The sequence below is a fragment of the Apium graveolens genome, chromosome 7 (assembly GCF_009905375.1).
Source record: "Apium graveolens cultivar Ventura chromosome 7, ASM990537v1, whole genome shotgun sequence".
Lineage (NCBI taxonomy): Eukaryota > Viridiplantae > Streptophyta > Magnoliopsida > Apiales > Apiaceae > Apium > Apium graveolens.
The window spans coordinates 67,782,943-67,787,773 of record NC_133653.1 but is presented as its reverse complement, the minus strand read 5'-3'; the positions used below and the strand labels follow the sequence as shown (position 1 = coordinate 67,787,773).

The 4,831-nt window shown below is 39.5% G+C and overlaps 1 non-coding gene across 1 annotated transcript; it reads left to right on the top strand.

The window, feature by feature from the left end:
• Positions 1 to 3,390: 3,390 nt before the first annotated feature.
• Positions 3,391 to 3,497, top strand: LOC141676201 (small nucleolar RNA R71). Its single transcript, XR_012556805.1, has one exon. It is a non-coding gene; the product is annotated as a small nucleolar RNA R71 (small nucleolar RNA).
• Positions 3,498 to 4,831: the final 1,334 nt, after the last annotated feature.

The following is a 4,831-nucleotide window of genomic DNA, read 5'->3' as shown; positions in this document are numbered from 1 at the left end:
AAAATCCACTTATCACACCCCCAAACTTGAATCGATGCTTGTCCTCAAGCATAAACAGACTCAAAACTACAAAACAAACCTAATGCATGAATGCAACTATGTGAATGCAACTAAATGATAATGCAATTGATCCCCTCAGAATAACCATAACCAAATGAATAAGCCAATGCCCCTAAAAATGCAATGACTTTAAATAGAGTTCAAATAAATCCCACAAACCAACTCACAAACCAGAAACGTACGTGTGTGGATGCTTAACAGATATACTCTCGATACTAGATCAATAACCATAACTTATTTATCATCGAAACAATCAAAAGTTTATAAACAGAATAGACAATAAACACATTATGACTCAAAACACCTCCTTTCTACTAGAGTTATACAAGGATTCACACTATTATTGAACACATAACAAAGATGCTTATTTGACCGTGCAATGAATGAGCTCCCAAAAGACTTATACAACAATACCCATGTAGCGAGCGTTAGGTTAGCGGATCCCAGACTATAAAAGCCTTAGGTCACTAGGCACAAAGTCCCCTAGAACTTAATAACTCGAGTATTAAAGAGCTCACTCTTGATCAATTATGCATAAACACATACTTTTTTCTATCTTTTTTTTTCTCTTTTTTCTTTATTTTTTTCCTTTTTTTTCAACAATTTCTGAATGAGTGTGTTTCGCTCCATCTCATTCAACCCTAGACTACTCATAAAAATATGAGCCGGCTACTAGCCATTTGACGCCTAGCCTTACAACAACTAGCAATGAAATCCAAGTTTTTCTCCAGATAAAAAAAATCAGTGTTTTTACGTCATTACGAGAATATCACAAATTCTAAATATAACCAAGTGATTAAATCTCAACAACAAACAAGTATGATCATGATCTAGATCAAAAGCAACCCTATAAGACTTTGTGAAAATATTTGTTTCTGGCATGCAAATCAATTCATTAGGACTTAAACATCCCTCTATTCGTCATCACCACACGGAAATCAACATCAACTTATCAAATATCATAGTTCATCTTAAAGGATCATGCTAAATATGCATACAAATACAACTATATGAAATTACATAAAAACAAACAAATATGTCCTAAATGAACAATCATACAAAAATATGAATGAACTACAACTAAACATGCAACATGAATCTATATGAATCTATATGGACACACACTACTAATCCTTACATTATCACCCCTAAACTTAAAATTTTCAATGTCCTCATTGAAGGCAATAATAAGGATTTCAGGCATACCTAATTAGCGGGAGATTCACCCTCGTCGGGTGGAGGATCAGGTGGCCAATCAACGTCGCCACTAGTGTCTCGGAAAATAGTACCGAAAGCATGTGTCAAATCTTCAGTAAAATGACGGTGAATGTCGTGCATGGCCTCCATATGCCTAATTACTTGCCTGTACTGCTCATCACCAACACCAGTCCTATCAACTACCTGTTGCACATGAGAAGAACCCTCTATAGGCACTGGAGGATCCATTCGTCTACCCTCTACATCATCAAAGATATATCCCAACCCCTTGTCAGGGGGTGCACCTAAGAATGAATAACTCAAGTGATTTGGCTATCGGTTGAGCTCAAGTATGGGAGCTTCTTGAGTAAATGGTTCAACACGCCCCTGAGAAATTTTCAGCTCTGCTAACCCAAGAGAATCGAATGGCATATCCAACTTCCTCTTCCATGGAGGTGCATGAAAACCTGAATTTGCTCTACTTTAAAGCACTCCTCTTTAGCTGTGGGTAATTTTATTTCCTTGAACACATTAAAAGTGACCTTTTGATCGTAAACCTTCATCGAAAGCTCTCCTTTTTGCACATCAATCATAGTTCGGCCTGTAGCCAAGAATGGTCTTCCCAAGATAATGGGAATCTTCTTATCTTCCTCGAAATCAAGAATTACAAAGTCGGCAGGAAAGATGAGTTTATCCACCTTGACCAAGACATCCTCCACTATACCTCATGGATAAGCGATGGAACGGTCTGCTAGTTGCAATGACATGTATGTTGGTTTCGGATCAGGCAGACCAAGCTTCTTGAAGATAGATAAGGGCATCAGATTGATGCTAGCTCCTAAATCACATAAACACTTGTCGAACGAAAAGTTTCCGATGGTGTAAGGAATAGTGAAGCTTCCAGGATCTTTAAGCTTCGGACGCAACTTCTGTTGCAGCACAGCACTGCATTCTTCCGTTAGAGCAACGGTCTCTAAGTCAGTGAGCTTCACTTTCTGAGAGAGAATACCTTTCATAAACCTCGCATAGCTAGGCATCTGTTCAAGAGCTTCAGCGAAAGGTATGTTGATATGAAGTTTCTTGAACACCTCCAGAAACTTAGCAAATTGCTTATCCAGCTTTTTCTTCTGCAACCTCTTAGGAAAAGGAGGTGGAGGATAGATCTGTTTTTCCCCTGTATTACTCTCAGGAGGAGTGTGTTCCACAGTAGTCTTCCTTGGTTCCACCTCTACTTCCTTCTGCACATCTTCTTCAGCCAAAACTTCAGATTCTGGAACTTGAGACTTTTCAGGCTCTTCGTCTTGCTGAACTTGGGGGCTTGCGACCTTTCCAGACCTTAAGGTGATGGCGTTCACCTGTTCTTCAACTTCCCTCTTGCCTGGATTTGTTTCTGTATCACTAGGAAGCATTCCTGGCGGCCGATTCAATAAGGCATTAGCAATTTGCCCTATTTGGTTCTCCAGATTCTGGATATAAACAGCCTGGCTTTGGCATATAAGAGCCTGGTTTTTGTACATAAGCCTCAACTCCTCCAATTCATATTTTTCATTCGAAGATAGACCTGCATCATTAGTTTGTTGTTGAAGTTGGAGTTGTTGTCTTGGTGTAAATTGTTGTTGAAAACCAGGAGGGTTAAATAGCTTATTTGCAAATGGCTAGAATGGCTGTTGCATCACATTCTGATTGTTGCTCCAGCTGAAGTTAGGATGATTCCAGTTGTCAGGATGATAAGTGTCTGGAACTGGTTGCTGCGATCTCTGAAAGTTGCTCACAAACTGAGCTGAGTCGCTAGATATAGCGCATTGTTCTGTCGCATGCGGACCTGCATACAGCTCACAAACACTAATTATCTCCTTAACACCATAGTTAGCCAGAGAATCGATCTTCATAGACAACGCCTTTAGTTGAGCAGTGATAGCCGTAGCTGTATCCACTTCAAGAACTCCTGCTACCTTGCCCTGTGGATATCTCTGGGTTGGATACTGATATTCATTAGCAGCCATCAGTTCAATTAGATCATAAGCTTCCTCATAGCTCTTTGCCCATAATGCTCCGCCTGATGCTGCATCGAGCATGGGTCTGGACTGTGCTCCCAACCCATTGTAAAAACAAGTGATGATCATCCAATCAGGAATTCCATGATGAGGACACTTCCTAAGCATCTCCTTGTAGCGCTCCCAAGCTTCACTTAGCGATTCTCCCATTTGCTGTGCAAATTGAGTAATAGCATTCCTGAGTGCAGCTGTCTTTGCCATAGGGAAGAATTTAGTAAGAAACTTCTGAGCAAGATCTTCCCAAGTAGTAATCGAACCAGCTGGTAGAGAGTGTAACCAGCTCTTAGCCTTGTCCTTCAGAGAGAATGGGAACAGTCTCAGCTTCACAACATCTTCAGAAACACCGTTGAACTTGAAGGTGTCGCATATTTCAATGAAATCCCTAATGTGTGTATTGGGATCTTCCGTTGGAGAACCCCCAAACTGGACTGAAGTCTGTACCCATTGAATTATGTCGGGCTTGATCTCAAAGGTATTAGATGTGATAGCTGGCCGGACAATACTAGATTGAATGTCATTGATCTTGGGTTGAGAAAAATCCATCAAGGCTTTCGTTCGTGCTGCTGGATCTCCCATTGTAATGAGTACCTGAAACACAAACAAATAAACTGTGAAAGTAAAAGAATCCGAGTCAGTGAACTTTAACGACCACTGATGACAAGCACATAAATTAAAAATTAACACCGAGTCCCCGGCAGCGGCGCCAAAAACTTGTTAGGGCGAAAACACGCGCTAATATTCACACAAGTATACGCGTTCGCAAGTAGTATAAGATATAAATCAGATTCGTTCCCACAGAGACTGGTTTAGGTTAAGTTCAATTTATGCACCTATGCAACAATGTATGGTTATCGCTCAATGCTAAGACAAATAACAAATTGGGTTTTTATTAAACTAAGAGATTATACTAAATAACATTAACTAAGAGAATTGAAGTTGAATTACTATATATGACAAACATGGGATCCTAACTTCATTAAATACTTCATTCAATAGCCTTATTGTTTTTAACCTTAGCATGTGATGGTGATGACACTAATCAGATAACACGAAACTGATAAACGCCAACTTTCGTTGCACGAGTACCATTCGACCAGACATCCATAAAAGAGATAGAAGCTGAATAGGCACCAATTATATTGAGACCCTATATGTCTATAGAATTTGACAACATAACGGTTTAAGCACAAGTTATCTATCTTGATTACATAGGGCAAGTAAAACGGTTAGAGTTACCTAAGAATCATGCATACACATACATGAACCTATGCTAGCATGGCAAGTTCTAAACCTCTATATTCACTGTCGCTTCAATAGAGATTAACACGCTATCTTATATGTTAGCTACGCACATAAGACGAATAAGCACAACCAATACTAGGATATCAATCAATCACCACACACTAAGATATCGAAATAATTAATTATTAAAATCCATAAGTAAATCCGCTAAAATCCCATGACAACGATTAGCCCATAATCGAACTCATCGTCACCATGGGTTCCAATGAAAGCATGGT